We start from the raw sequence: 17,178 nt of genomic DNA, 5'->3' as shown, positions 1-17,178 counted from the left end.
TATGATTCTTGAACCAAGTGTTAGCTATGATTAAGTTATGCTCTGTGCAAAATTCTACCAGGTCGTATCCTCTTTCAATTCTTCCCCCCAATCCATATTCACCTACTACGTTTCCTTCTCTCCCTTTCCCTACTACTGAATTCCAGTCACCCATGACTATTAAATTTTCGTCTCCCTATCCAGGGGTATGAGTTTTAAATTAAAAAATGGTGTTATTATGTCTTACAATGTGGCCTCTCAGTTTGTCTTCTTTTGTCAATGTGCAGCCAGGACCACCTGTTATCCTGTACTCTTATCAGAAACTCTTCATTGGTACTTCTATCTCTCCAGCTGAACTTCAGTGTGCCTCTGTGGCATCAAATCTGCAGGTCTTCTACAATTCCTCTGTTTTGTTTTCCTGTTGTCGAAGATTCACATCCATATAGGACCAAACCATAAATTCTCTCATGGACCTGTCCTTTGATTCCAAAATGGTGTTCTTGTTTGGTAAGTCATTTCTTCCTCAAGTTAAATGAAATTTTTGCCCGCTGTTTTCTCCCCACAAGGTCTCTCCAGCCTTTATAACCCCTTTGAGGTCCTACTTGGTAAATTGTTCTAACTCCTTTCCTGTGTGCTGTAAAACAGCTATTCTTCAGCACATTTGAATTCCAATCTCGCCCAGGAATTAAGAACAGCATGGGTCAGACACTTCACTCACATCAGAGGGAACGGGTGACGGCAAGTCAGCAAATGCAGTGCCATGTCGTGGTTAGGTGAGCGCACGACGCAGTGAAGAGCAATCGGTGGTGTGACTGGGAAGCAGCAGTAACTTAATTCCAGCGCCATTATCAGGAGCAGCATCTGTGCGTAACTGCGTTAGGGCAGCGCCTAGCCACGTGTGCTATGTTGCCTGGGTTAGTTTACATCCTGGGGTTTCTGGCTCTGGGAGTTTCCCTCCGAACAGTGGTGCTTGCACATGCAGTTTGCGGTTGGCTACAGCCGTTGGCAGCAACTGCACTTGTTGTTGTTGCTGCAGTCACCCCGAAGCAGTGTGGATCCAAAGTACTGATGACCTGTACGTTGAGGAAAGAATGAGTTGGAGATATGGAACGGGAGTGGCAACTTGGACTAGTAACCAGTGCTGTGCTGGTTGGTGCGCTTGCCGGACTTTCCTTGCTTTGGCGTGGCTGTCCCTTGGAGATACTGTGGTTCTCGTGTTTCGGAACACGATGTTTGACTCAGAGCCCGCCAGCGGAAGCCAACACACCCCGAAAGGGCTTGATAGAGCCACCTGGAGGCCGCAAGACAGTGGCCTTGCGAAAAGTCATCTCCAATGTGGTCTACTGTTAACATGAGGCATCGTTTGGCTAAAGCAGCAGATGATGTTTGCCTCTCTACGAAAAAAGAAAGAAAGGTAGATTGGATTTAACGTCTCATCCAGACCGAGGTCTTTAGTGACTGTATACCGAGAGGATACACCAGCTAGGAGCTAGGAGGTTTTCCCTTATGACAATTAGAAGGGAAAGCATATGCATGACTTGAGCCACTTTGCTGAGCTGACATTTGAGTCTGTGGTGACATTCCCAAGGTTTTTCATTCACGAGACACAACGGGATCGCTATAGGCCCTGTAATTTGAAGAGCAGTGTCTTGTATAAGTGGACTGCATTTTAATAAAACAAATTGAGGTATGTGTGGCATGTTCATTTTAAAGCATTTAATTGTCTAAGAAATTGCATTTTAGTGTCAACTCTGTGTGATTCTCCTTGCATTTCTATGTACCTTAATAACTGATTTATGATTGTATTTGTTGACCGTATATTGTATCCTTGTTGTCTATCCGTGTTCACATAACGCGTTGGTCGTAGTGGGGTGCCTTTGTGTTACCTTGTCGACTAGTTCGTGTTTTGCTGGTTGTACTGAGTAATCCTTTTGTTAACTTATTTTTCTTGATACTAGGTTAAGATATCTGGTTGTATCTTCATTGGAGCCTCTTAAAGGCCTTACTATTATTGTAGGGCGGGAGCTTATTATTGTGAATTTTATGTTATTGTATTTGGTGTTAGGTCATTTGGAAAAACTGAGCGCTTACCGCCGGTTCCTTTTGTACTATGAATATATTCTGACAACTGTATAATTGTACCGCTAACAAAATCAAAATTATAGTTCGTTATGTCAGCAATTGCACAATCGCCAGCCAAATTCCATTCCCATTGAAACCTGTTGCCTCACTGACAACTCTGGTTTTTAAAGATTCGTACCATACTGTAGCTCATTCTCGAACTATACTAGTTACAGAAAATACTTTCCATGGTGATTAGGACCTTCTGTAAACATTGTCTCTGTGACCACAGTAGTGTCGTCCGCATATCACAGCACATCTGTTTTCTGTCCATTAAATTTAATTCCCAACTCAGCTGTTCCGCGAAACTGTTCTATACCTTGCTGGATGCAAGGACTGAATGCAAGAGGAGAGAGAGTGCACGCCTTTCTATCTGTTTCTTCTTGTTCCTTCTGAAAATTCCTAATCAAAGTCCCTTCTTTCGTATAGAAGCTGGGTAGTATCTGAAATGCCTGGGCTAACAGTACAGAGCGGATTAGGTTGTGGAAAGGGGCCAAAATAAGTTGCTGTCAGTTGCACTCAACAGACCAACTTTATTCATCAACACACAATATTACAACAAGGATGCAAAACACTCAAAACTTTAATCGACCTCCTTCCATTAACTTAAGATCGGCTGAAGGCCACACTCAAAATCCAAGACACAAACCCTGCATCTACATCTATATTCCGCAAGCCATCTGACGGTGTGTGGCGGAGGGTACTTTGAGTACCTCTATTGGTTCTCCCTTGCCTAAGCAAGAAATTAAATACAAGGTTCTTCTGGATGTTTCACCCCAGAATATTTTCTCAATCTTCAATCTAAACAGGCTGAAGGCCTTAGAAATTTAATTTTAATGGCACTTGGCTGGAGGCCGCTTATTGTGCAATAAGAAGAGTTTCAATCAAAAAGCAGAAGGCCTTACCTTAAAACATTTCATTCAAAATTCGGCTGAAGGCCCCATACAAAAGCATAAAAATCTTATGCTGTAAGGGCAAGACAAGAACATTAATTTAAGAGATACTGATACTCGGCTGAAGGCCACACATCAGCCAAATAACTAAAACACAAACAGGGCAATTACTATGTAACACACAAGGAACGGGCCACAGAAGTTTCCAAGGGTCGACCTGGAATTGTAACACTAACGCCCATTTTGTTGACAGGCAGCCTGTCCAACGACATCATAATCTAAAGGCAACCCAAACGACAGTCAGCCGATCGACCAATCAACAAAATCAGTTCCGCTCCACGCAACCAGAAAAATGACCTCAACATTTCGATACAACGACACACAGAATATTGGCGCCCACAATGACCAACACCCCAACTGTCGAACTATACGCCGCGCTGGACAGCAACAACACGACGAGGAAAATACAATGCCGAAAATTACGTCAACGACCAGGGCAGATAACCGGAAAGTCAACGGTCACAAGGCAGAAAATACCTCTGGTCAACTTCAATAACAGGGAATAAATTAAGTTAAACTGCACACAGAGACGGCTGGAATCTTGGCCGACTTGAATACACACACGTTGTTGCTCGCGGGAGTGTACCAAAAGTGACAACCAGGATCAAACGAAGAAATGTAAACAGTTGAGGCTCGATAGTAGGTTAAGTGAGGACTCAACTTTCATGTCCAAGATCGGTGGGCTACGAATTTCGTAGCACTCGCAAGCGGCACCTCACACTCCAGCCGCACGTGCACACCTCCTGCGGCCCCGGTCAAAGGCCGCGTGACGGAGACTTCCTCGCTGCTCCATGCCAACCGACCAATTGCCCAGGCCCGGAAACTGTGAAAGGACCAAATATACGTCGGCCGATGAGACGACCAACCGAACGACCACCAACGGTCGTCGCGCTCCAATCTCCCTCCGTCGAACAGTTATTGTGTATCGCCAGCCGTCGGCAACCACAGGCTGTCCGCGCCTCACCGGCACTCCGTCTCTTGACTTCACTGCTGCTGCGTCCCAACTGCACTGCTGGTCCGTCTCCAACTGACTGCCAGACACACGACGGCCCATAAATACTATCCGTCGCTACAGAGGTGGTACGACAGTGCACTTATCGATACGCGCTGCTGCTGCTGCTGCTCACGGACAAGTAAGGCAGGAAGTTAGTAAATGGAATAATAAAAGGAGGCGGCAGTACCGTAATATAAGATGACAAACAATAAATGGCATGTACACGAGACGTCCCTGGTTCAGTACCTGCATTTCTTTCTATTTAGGACAGCTTTCTAAACGTCTTTTGCTAGATAACTTTTCCAGGGCAACAAAAACAACAGACGTCTTACAACTCGTTCCTGGAGTATGAGTTTAAAAGAATAAAGTCCACGAATTGGAGAGAACGCATCTCATTCTGTCCAGGCAGTAACAAGTTGTGAACAGCCAGTGTTTTAAAATCTGTAGGATAAACCAATCAAAACCGTACACCAGCCAGAAATATTAACTACACAAATAATACGTCAAGACAACAACCCCTAACACGCAACCATCTGCATTTTGCAGAATACTACCATGTCCGGCTTCTAAACCTGCAAACACACCAGAGAATTGAATATGCGGCCGCCTTATCTTTTCGCCCGGACACCAGAGACTGTTTCCAACACACACGACGCGGGTACTTGCTGCCAGCATCGTTGTTTCCTCGTCCTTCCCTACCATCGGATGATCGGCAGACGCAGGTATCAATATAAGATGGTTTATTTCCCTGTAATTCCTTTTAGATAAGAAGTCTCAGTGCCAGAATAGCATCTCTTATTTCTAAACGCCTACTGAATACGTTATCAAAGTTCACATCCACGCCTACAAATAGATCACATTTTCTGAACGAAATATTCGAAAAGTTACCAGCACCCGTTGCCATGTCTAGCATTGCTTATCCCTGGTCTACTGAACTTTCGATTTTTCATCCGCTGTTTTACATAGAAGGGGCGGCTGGAAAGGACGCCCAACTGAAGCAACGGCTATCACGGTGTTTCGAAAAGAATCCCATATTATCAGTTCTCACGGCAAGTAGCATACTGAGAAAGATAGGCCCATATTCTCCGTTTGTTAATACAGGCACAGAACAGTCACGTAGCACAACCTGCTATCGAACGCAGGGTAAAATTGCGTGTAGACTGTCACGTTTCAAGATAGCTCTAGCGACATAGAAATTTAAGTTCGTTCACTAGTAGAGATTGTGCAGACTCAGTCTAAGTTAAACTGACCATTAGGGTGACCGACAATTAATCGGATTGGTCGAGTTGCTGCTCTTTGCATAGGGATTAAGCAACGATCAACTCCAGAGGTGGATGCGACTGTAATTGAAACATTAGAAAAGCATGAATGAGATTTAAGTACGGATAAGCTGCGCATTACTGATTAATTGAAATAAACTACGTAGCGGTTCTCATTCCAAAATCCTCATTTCGTTCGGATTACATTTTGAAAGCATAGCAGATATTAAAATCATAATAGCAAAGATTTTTCCGAGTCATCGTCCTCATTCGAATGGATCTTTTGTTCATGAGAATCTGGTTAAAATAGAATACCTTACAATACAATTTACACATCGAAATACTGAGACGCTTTTCAGGGGAACCCTTACCTGCTATGTGAGGTGATTTTATGTTGCCGAAGGATGAACGTAAACGTGTTCGGACTAATTATTCAAGTTTACAAAACTATTGCAATAGGCACTGTGTCTGTTCCTAAAGCTGAGATTTGTTGACTACTAGAGGAGAAACCCCCTTGCTCTTCTTCTTCCTCTCCTTTCTCCTGTGTGTAGAAAACGGCTATCGTCGATCCAGTCTTCAAGGGTGGGGAGCTTAGGATAATATTTTCTCTATATTTTATTTCTTAATAACTTTCACAGAGACTTCGGGTTCGCCGGCAGCTTCTTTTCACCCATTGATTGATGTTGGCCTTCATAAAAACTGTTATCAGATGTGTGGTTGCTGGTGAGAATATCCAAGTGAGATGGTGAGATACCTAGCCAGGGTCTTCTGCTATTACTGCTCGTGGCATTCGATGTCCATGCCATCGTTGTGGCATTGCCCTGCTAATAGTTTTTGGTTTGTTCCCCAACGCCTCTCCTGGTGACGATTTTGATGAATAGCCGTTCGGCCTTTTCCCTGATTTTCTCCACTAAGTACTTCTCCCCTAGCTCTTCGCGAAGAAATGTCGTTTACGTCCTGGGTGGGGCATCTCAGGCATTTATTTTGTGACGGCTGTAGCTTTTTGTCATTAGAGGGGCAAGTAGTCCTCTATGCTGTTGCTCCATATAACAGCGCGAGCTGTATGGTGGCCTTGTAAAGACGAAGCTTCGTTATCGGTTTAAATCTTTACCGATAAAGAATGGTATGAGTGTTCGGATCATTTTATACAGTTTTGTTGCGTTCAGTGAAGTGCTTGGTAAATGGGAGGCCTTTGTCAAGGCGATTTCCCAGATATTTTCATTGGGCCAAGGGATCCTCTGAGTTAAGATTTCCTGTTGGTGTCTCAGGATTGGCTCCTTATTTGTGAAGAGAAGTTTTCGCAGGGTTGATGGAAATTTTATTAAGCTCCACCTAACGTTCTGACATCAGTCTGATGTTGTATGATGTAGGATGTTGTGGGATGTTCCAGCCGGTCGCTAGGAACGCCGTGTCGTTGGTTTATAAGTTTGCGCTGATGTGTTCCACTATTGTTTTATCGTTGATGTACATCTTAAATAGGAGTTGGAAAATCACCGAACCTTAGGGTTTCGCTACCGAGGTGACATTTTGTTCCGATTTTCTATCTTCAGTTTGGACCATTAGTTTCCTGTTCCGGACGTAGTTGCCAACATCTTAGCTTTTTTATTATGATCTTCAGTTCCTTGGATTCAGCTGATCGGTGCGTAAACTATGGTAGCTGGGAAATTCAAAAAAATATCGCTCTTCTTCCATCTTCAGTGGTATCAGAGTGGTAATATATTATCACCTTGGAATTGAGCGCTCAAATCACCAGTAACATGTTCCTTAAGAACTTCACTCTATCCATTATACTTCTCTGTATAGTATATTGTAATTATCGGCACCTTTGGATGTTTAGTGTTGGTGGGTTGGCATAAAGCAGATTCATGTTGTTTCGTCGATTGTGATTAGTAGGTGTTTCCTTCGTCTTGAGGCATGATTAATGCAAAATGGATGCTCATCTGTATCGTGTCTGCCCCGCCTTTAACATGCTTGCCATCTTCTTGTTAGCTGCAAGCTGCGTTTTCGTTGCCGTTTTTGTCTGAAAGGGCTTAAGTCTTCCTTATGTGTTGTACCCTCTTTCACAAAAGGTATTTAGTAATCATAATCGACATCGGGTACTGGTTGGAAATCCATGGCGTGATGTTCGGTTGGCAGCTACTCTCCTGGTACCACTCGCCATTCTTCATCGACGTGAGGTGCCACTTCGTGTGGGATGGGTGGTAATTCGTCTCTGATCTGTGCAGACGGTTCATAATACACCACTGGTGGTGGTACTTATTCAGCTTCGTCATCACTGTGTACTTGCCGACGTGATTTACTCCTCCTGAAAGGTGGTTGAAGTAGTTGCACTTGGCCTGAAGTAGTACTTGCCGCTGTGTCTGATTTTGTTCTGCCCCGTATGTTGCGCCCGGTCGACAACCGTGTCCGTAGCTGTGGTCATCGTAGGCGGAGTTTCTCCTGCCGGTAGCCTGGTCGTCGTAAGCCTCACCGACTCGTGGTCGGCCGACTGGTGCGCCGTGGACGGAGGCAGCGGCCTCAGCCGCGCGCAGCCCGTGTTGTTGCTGCGACATCGCACATTGTGTTGCCCATGTATGCATTTATAGCCTCGCCTCACGCCATTACCACACGGGGTCTGACCTTGTGCTCAATGTTAATGACATCATATCTCCTGAACTATATTTTGTACAATAATATAATTTTGTCAGGTGAATACAGGATTATAAATACAAAATCAAATAGAGGTAATGCAGGAGTAGGTTTAATAATGAATAAAAAAATAGGAGTGCGGGTAAGCTACTACCAACAGCATATTGAATGCATTATTGTGGCCAAGATAGCCAAGATAGACGCGATGCCCATGCCTACTACAGTAGTACAAGTTTATATGCCAACTAGCTCTGCAGATGATGAAGAAATTGATTAAATGTATGATGAGATTAATGAAATTATTCAGGTAGTGAAGGGAGAAGAAAATTTATCGAGAGTAGAAAAAGGGAGAGAAGGAAACATAGTGGGTGAATATGGATTGGGGGAGAGAAATGAAAGTGGAAGCCGTCTGGTAGAATTTTGCACAGAGCATAACTTAATCATAGCTAACACGTGGCTCATGAATCATAAAAGAAGGTTGTATACATGGAAGAATCCTAGAGATACTATAAGGTATCAGATAGATTATATAGTGGTAAGACAGAGATTTAGGAACAGGTTTTAAACTGTAAGACATTTCCAGGGGCAAATGTGTGACCACAATCTATTGGTTATGAACTGTAGATTAAAACTGAAGAAACTGCAAAAAGGTGGGAATTTAAGGAGATGGGACCTGGATAAACTGACTAAACCAGAGGTTGTACAGAGTTTCAGGGAGAGCATAAGGGAACAATTGACAGGAATGGGGGAAAGAAATACTGTAGAAGAAGAATGGGTAGCTCTGAGGTATGAAGTAGTGAAGGCAGCAGAGGATCAAGTAGGTAAAAAGACCAGGGCTAGTAGAAACCCTTGGGTAACATGAGAAATATTGATTTTAATTGATGAAAGGAGAATATATAAAAACGCAGTAAATGAAGCAGGCAAAATGGAATACAAACGTCTCAAAAATGAGATCGACAGGAAGTGCAAAATGGCTAAGCAGTGATGGCTAGAGGACAAATGTAAGGATGTAGAGGCTTGTCTCACTAGGGGTAAAATTGATACTGCCTACGGGAAAATTAAAGAGACATTTGGAGAAAAGAGAGCCACTTGTATGAATATCAAGAGCTCAGATGGAAACCCAATTCTAAGCAAAGAAGTGAAAGCAGAAAGGTGGAAGGAGTGTATAGAGGGTCTATACAAGGGCGATGTACTTGAGGACAAATTATGGAAGTGGAAGAGGATGTAGATGAAGATCAAATGGGAGATACGATACTGCGTGAAGAGTTTGACAGAGCACTGAAGGATCTGAGTCGAAACAAGGCCCCGGGAGTAGACAACACTCCATTAGAACTACTGACGGCCTTGGGAGAGCCAGTCCTGACAAAACTCTATCATCTGGTGAGCAAGATGTATGAGACAGGCGAAATACCCTCAGACTCCAAGAAGAATATAATAATTCCAATCCCAAAGAAAGCAGGTGTTGACAGATGTGAAAATTACCGAACTATTAGTTTAATAAGTCACAGCTGCAAAATACTAAAGCGAATTCTTTACAGACGAATGGAAAAACTGGTAGAAGTCGACCTCGGCGAAGAACAGTTTGGATTCCGCAGAAATGATGGAACACGTGAGGCAATACTGACCCTACGACTTCTCAGAAAATAGATTAAGGAAAGGCAAACCTACATTTCTAACATTTGTATACTTAGAGAAAGCTTTTGATAATGTTGACTGGAATTCTCTCTTTCTAATTCTAAAGGTGGCAGGGGCAAAATACAGGGAGCGAAAGGCTATTTACAATTTGTACAGAAACCAGACGGCGGTTACAAGAGTCGAGGGACACGAAAGGGAAGCAGTGGTTGGGAAGGGAGTGAGACAGGGTTGCAGCCTCTCCCCGATGTTACTCAATCTGTATATTGAGAAAGCAGTAAAGGAAACAAAAGAAAAATTCGGAGTAGGTATTAAAATCCATGGTGAAGAAATAAAAACGTTGAGGTTTGCCGATGACATTGTAATTCTGTCAAAGACAGCAAAAGACTTGGAAGAGTTGTTGAACGGAATCGACAGTGTCTTGAAAGGAGGATATAAGATGAACATCAACAAAAGCAAAACGAGGATAATGGAATGTAGTCGAATTAAGTCGGGTGATGCTGAGGGAATTAGATTAGGAAATGAGACACTTAAAGTAGTAAGGGAGTTTTGCTATTTGGAGAGCAAAATAACTGATGATGGTCGAAGTAGAGAGGATATAAAATGTAGACTGGCAATGGCAAGGAAAGCGTTTCTGAAGAAGAAAAATTTGTTAACATCGAGTATAGATTTAAATGTCAGGAAGTCGTTTCTGAAAGTATTTGTATGGAGAGTAGCCATGTATGGAAGTGAAACATGGACGATAAATAGTTTGGACAAGAAGAGAATAGAAGCTTTCGAAATGTGGTGCTACAGAAGAATGCTGAAGATTAGATGGGTAGATCACATAACTAATGAGGAGGTATTGAACAGAATTGGGGAAGAGAAGTTTCTGGCACAACTTGACAAGAAGAAGGGACCGGTTGGTAGGACATGTTCTGAGGCATCAAGGGATCACAAATTTAGCATTGGAGGGCAGCGTGGAGGGTAAAAATCGTAGAGGGAGACCAAGAGATTAATTCACTAAGCAGATTCAGAAGGATGTAGGTTGCAGTAGGTACTGGGAGATGAAGCTTGCACAGGATAGTGTAGCATGGAGAGTTGCATCAAACCAGTCTCAGGACTGAAGACAACTACAACAACAACAATATAATTTTGTAGGAACATTCAGCAGCATATGTGTGTACTGCCTGAAAAAAGTGTTCCGAATGGAGTTAGTAGCAACGAAGTAATAAATTTAAACGTCACTCATATTGTGGCAGAGCTTCATACTTCTTATGGTTTATGGCATTATATCTCCCAGACTATGTGATGTACAGTGTCGTCAGCGGCATATGTGGACGCTGTCTGCGAAATTTATTGCGGACAGAGTTAGCAACAAAGAAGTAATAAATTTAGATGAATGCATGATGCGGCTGGTTTTTACACGTCTCACTGTTTATGACGTCATGTCTCCTGAATTGTTTCTCGTACAATGATAGATTCGCACTTACATTCAGTGGTATACTGTCTGTAGAATGTGCAACGGATACATTTAGCGTCAGGTAACAAATTGTAACGTCACGCTCGTAGAGTACTCTTACTGTATGAACAGCGAAATAGCAGCAAGCGATAGAAATTCTTCCTTCCATCATTTTGTACGGGTCGTCAGCGAGAAAAAAATGCTATAAGTTTGAAATAATATTTAAAGTTCGTTGAAGTTCCTAGGAGCTTTTATTCTCAACTACTGCATGAATAAAGTCTGGATATTCACGCATTGCGGGCTACGCTTCTCTTACACTACCACCCCCGCCCACCCCCACCCCCCCGCTCCCGCCCTTTGATAAGTGGGTGGTTTAGGTGGTTCTTACCACCACAGCGATTGTTGCCTTACAGTCAGGTAAATGTATACCAAGTTTGGTTGAAATTGCTCAAGTGGTTTGGAAGGAGATGTGGAAAAAAAAAAACACACACACACACACACACACACACACACACACACATGTAGACATACAGCCGGTTTTATAGTATGTTTGGATTCAACTGCAAATGGAATTTTGGCCCAATTCACGATATTCAATTTATGGAAGTATTGAACTGGTTTAACTGCGTCGTAGTAAATAAGGGAAACATAAGTTACAAATGAATGTTACTATGACGAAGTCACAAGCTTAACAGATTTTTACTGTAAGGGCATGGATTTCTCCAATAGAATATTGTATACTACATTATTTTTATATTTCGTAAATCATGTAGATGCGATCTGTGTTGGGGTGTCATATATCATGGATATTACTGACTGTACATTCATTTTAGTTGCTTTGCTTGGATCAATAATCCGTCATGTTAGGTGAACCTGAAATGCGTAGCCCTACTCCCACAAACTATAGTAATATATTTTAGCAACTATTCCACTATTGAAAAAGTTTTTTATCGATGTTGTTGTACTAAACGGGTACACATCAAGTAGTTGCGAGTACTCGATCGCAGTAAGCCAAATCACGCCACAGCCACCTATTCCTTGAAAGCAAATTTTCATCAGTAAAGTCATGCTTTCACAGTACGTTTCCAATATGCACCACGTTGAATAATTTCCATCCTACCTATCTGCGACGTCGTGCGCCTGCGTATATATATATATATATATATATATATGTCTGTGTGTGTGTGTGTGTGTGTGTGTGTGTGTGTGTGTGTACTCAATACATACTGCTGGTGTATCGCTACTCGCGTTGCCACTGCTACAATGAGAGAGGACCGAGCGTTGCCTGAAGGTGTTCCTTTGTCTGGCAGTGCCCTGTCTGGAGACAAAGGGCGCATAATGAATCAGTTGGCTTTGAGCGACGCAAAGGGGGACGCGGGAAACTCCGTGGAAGAAAGTTGGCTGGAGATGTGCCGAAATCACAGTACGAGTGCTATACGTCTTTGCCCACAATACGTCGTTGCATACGAGTTGATTTTAAACCTCTCAGTAATATTCATTAACTGCATCTAAAAGCGTGAAAAACTCTCTCTCTCTCTCTCTCTCTCTCTCTCTCTCTTTCTTTTATGTGACGTAGCATGTGAAAGTTGCTGGATTTGGACGGGTTATTCCTGTAACTGAAATATCAGGTACGTTCTGGTACATTTGATGTTGATTAGATAGGATGAAAAAGATTTGCTTCCGTGAAATAGTAAATTAGTATCATTATTTTTACAGATCTGAAGATAGTTCTGAATGAACCGAAGCCGGTCATATGAATAAAATCCGTCTTGATTGCAAATTTTTTTTAAGTACCACAATTATTTCTTTGCCCCATGCAGGCAAAGTAGTACGTGTGCTCGGGTGGATGCATTATTATAAGACATTTTACAATTAATTTAGTAAAAGTTTTTTAATATTTGTAATCACACCTGTAGCTGTTCTCATATAGGCGCTGAACAGCAAAGAGTGGCGACGCTAAACGGGCAAAGACCAACTTTGCTGAAAACTATCGTCATCTCCTAGCAAAAATTAAATATGAGTATATATTGAGTTTACGTTCTGAGGAACGCCGCTACAACACGTCGGATACGGCGACTGCTTTACTATTTTTAGCATTTTAAGTATTCCGTAAAACGACGAGGCAATACACCAACAGTTGTAGTGAGATTGACTCCATACGCAGAAGCCTTCGTATTAATATATATTTACCCCTTTGCAATTCTTTCTGCTACTGTCAATCATTTCGGTACAAATCTCGTCGCTACGTTTCAAGGGATAGTCGTACTAAATACCGACCATATTGTCTTTCATCGGTTCTTGCCTTGTGTATGTTGTTGCAGTACCAGTAATAAATTCGTATGGAAACGAGATTTTATGACAACGGCGACACTTAATGTCAGAGGTTTTACAAGACACCGAACTTTTGGAGCTAGGTGTCTTCCTAATTGATGTCAAAGGGACCAAACACTTCGATCGATGGCGTCCCGTATTTTCTCATTACTACTCAGTTCAGAAGGTCCGGACGCTGGGGATGATTTGTGAGGGGATCGGGGACAGAAAAGTACGATCGTGTTCATAGAGCATTCCTCGAAGCAGTCAGGAGGGATGAAGTGTTGGACTGTGTTGCTGAATGTCTCTCTTGCCACTAGGACACTGAAGGCAGACAAACAAGTGTATCGTATCTAATGAAAGCCTGCTTCATCGTTCGAAGGAAAAGAGTTTGGTACATGTAACAGGGATAGAATTTCACCTCATCGAAACATACATTATTTGTCTGAACTGTGTCCTTACTTAATAACCATTCATCGACTCAGGTGGTTTTCGAGGTACTCTTAAGCTGCATTTGAGGTAATCTAATGTGAACTGAAACTCATCAGCCTTGCTTCCATCATGCAATGACTGTTCTCCATGATCCACAATTATTTTTCGCAAAAACAGACATAATGTCTTATGGGATAACAGCAATCAGTGATTTTATAATGTTACTTAAAATCCGTCTTCATTGCAAATTTTTTATTCATATGACCGGTTTCGGTTCATTCAGAACCATCTTCAGATCTGTAAAAATAATGATACTAATTTACTATTTCACGGAAGCAAATCTTTTTCATCCTATCTAATCAACATCAAATGTACCAGAATGTACCCGATATTTCAGTTACAGGAGTAACATGCTACGTCACATAAAATTGGTTGGCAGAGTGCACTTCATTTATATTAATTATAACACTATTACCGACGGGTGGCGTCTGGGTTCCGAACAAATAACACGTTAAAATTGAAGTTATGGCATAGAATATGTAATAGTAGGAATAACTTTCAGGATTCAGGTGTATATAAGATGAAATGTAATGACTGCTGTAAACAATATATAGGGCAGACTGGTAGGAACTTTGAAACCAGATTCAGGGAGCACACCTACTCTCAAAACAAGACAGCTTTTAGGGCACATATGGCTGCGACAAAGCACTGTCACGAATATTGAACACAATTTAGACATCCTGCATAGAGCTCATAAGGGACGGTTTCTTATCATTTTGGTAGAAATTGAAATGTCACCCACAAAGATAAAGATCCGGATTTAATCCTCAACGAGCAAAGCGAATTCAATCATAACGCCTATTTTAGCATTTATGACGACCTACTAACATGACAACTGTTGCGTGTGGAGACCCAGGCCGAGGCATGAGAGATGGTGCGCGGTGGAGAGGCCGGAAGACGCGTGCAGCGCCTGGCGTCGTTGACGGGGACCGCCTGTGCGACCCTCTTGCCCGCGGCGATGGACATCAGACGACTGAGCGGACCGCGGCACAACACCGAAATGGCGGGAACGACGGAAGCAGTCCGTAGAGGAAAACAAGTTCACACCAGCACCACAGATATATAAATCGCCATATGTTTGGTTAGATCGTATAAATATAATTTTACTGTTTTTAATTCTGACAAGTACAGATTTTAACATTGACATGTACATATTTTAATAAAGTATTTTTAATATAAAAAGAGATCTACTGAATACAGTATGTACAAATGGAATATAACAAATGTACCAGACGCCACCTGTCGGTAATAGTGTTATAATTAATATAAATGATGTGCACTCTGCCAACACATTTTTATGTGACGTAGCATGTGAAAGTTGCTGGATTTGGACGGGTTACTCCTGTAACTCAAATATCAGGTACGTCCTGGTACATTTGATGTTGATTAGATAGGATGAAAAAGATTTGCTTCCGTGAAATAGTAAATTAGTATCATTATTTTTTCAGATCTGAAGATAGTTCTGAATGAACCGAAACTGGTAATATGAATAAAATCCGTCTTTCCAGAATGAGATTTTCACTCTGCAGCGGAGTGTGCGCTGATATGAAACTTCCTGGCAGATTAAAACTGTGTGCCCGACCGAGACTCGAACTCGGGACCTTTGCCTTTCACGGGCAAGTGCTCTACCATCTGAGCTACCGAAGCACGGCTCACGCCCGGTGCTCACAGCTTTACTTCTGCCAGTATCTCGTCTCCTACCTTCCAAACTTTACAGAAGCTCTCCTGCGAACCTTGCAGAACTAGCACTCCTGAAAGAAAGGATATAGCGGAGACATGGCTTAGCCACAGCCTGGGAGATGTATCCAGAATGAGATTTTCACTCTGCAGCGGAGTGTGCGCTGATATGAAACTTCCTGGCAGATTAAAACTGTGTGCCCGACAGAGACTCGAACTCGGGACCTTTGCATTTCGCAGGCAAGTGCTCTACCATCTGAGCTACCGAGGCACGACTCACGCTTGGTGCTCACAGCTTTACTTCTGCCAGTATCTCGTCTCCTACCTTCCAAACTTTACAGAAGCTCCCTGCGAACCTTGCAGAACTAGCACTCCTGAAAGAAAGGATATAGCGGATACATGGCTTAGCCACAGCCTGGGGGATGTTTCCAGAATGAGATTTTCACTCTGCAGCGGAGTGTGCGCTGATACGAAACTTCCTGGCAGATTAAAACTGTGTGCCCGACCGAGACTCGAACTCGGGACCTTAGCCTTTCGCGGGCAAGTGCTCTACCATCTTAGCTACCGAAGCACGACTCACGCCCGGTGCTCACAGCTTTACTTCTGCCAGTATCTCGTCTCCTACCTTCCAAACTTTACAGAAGCTCTCCTGCGAACCTTGCAGAACTAGCACTCCTGAAAGAAAGGATATAGCGGAGACATGGCTTAGCCACAGCCTGGGCGATGTTTCCAGAATGAGATTTTCACTCTGCAGCGGAGTGTGCGCTGATATGAAACTTCCTGGCAGATTAAAACTGTGTGCCCGACCGAGACTCGAACTTTGCCTTTCGCGGGCAAGTGCTCTACCATCTGAGCTACCGAAGCACGACTCACGCCCGGTGCTCACAGCTTTACTTCTGCCAGTATCTCGCCTCCTACCTTCCAAACTTTACAGAAGCTCTCCTGCGAACCTTGCAGAACTAGCACTCCTGAAAGAAAGGATATAGCGGAGACATGGCTTAGCCACAGCCTGGGGGATGTTTCCAGAATGAGATTTTCACTCTGCAGCGGAGTGTGCGCTGATATGAAACTTCCTGGCAGATTAAAACTGTGTGCCCGACAGAGACTCGAACTCGGGACCTTTGCCTTTCGCGGGCAAGTGCTCTACCATCTGAGCTACCGAAGCACGACTCACGCCCGGTGCTCACAGCTTTTCTTCTGTCAGTATCTCGTCTCCTACCTTCCAAACTTTACAGAAGCTCTCCTGCGAACCTTGCAGAACTAGCACTCCTGAAAGAAAGGATATAGCGGAGACATGGCTTAGCCACAGCCTGGGGGATGTTTCCAGAATGAGATTTTCACTCTGCAGCGGAGTGTGCGCTGATATGAAACTTCCTGGCAGATTAAAACTGTGTGCCCGACCGAGACTCGAACTCTGGAACTTTGCCTTTCGCGGGCAAGTGCTCTACCATCTGAGCTACCGAAGCACGACTCACGCCCGGTGCTCACAGCTTTACTTCTGCCAGTATCTCGTCTCCTACCTTCCAAACTTTATAGAAGCTCTCCTGCGAATCTTATTTAAACGTATCAGATTAGGATCTGTACGCCTTCTCATAAATTGGACCAGGGTTTCACACATTCCCAGAAATGTTGACACGAACTTTGAGAGGTTGTAACAGATGCCTTGAAGAACAAATCGATGACAGTAATCCG

The sequence above is a fragment of the Schistocerca piceifrons genome, chromosome 1 (assembly GCF_021461385.2).
Source record: "Schistocerca piceifrons isolate TAMUIC-IGC-003096 chromosome 1, iqSchPice1.1, whole genome shotgun sequence".
NCBI lineage: Eukaryota > Metazoa > Arthropoda > Insecta > Orthoptera > Acrididae > Schistocerca > Schistocerca piceifrons.
This window is presented reverse-complemented; position numbering follows the sequence as displayed.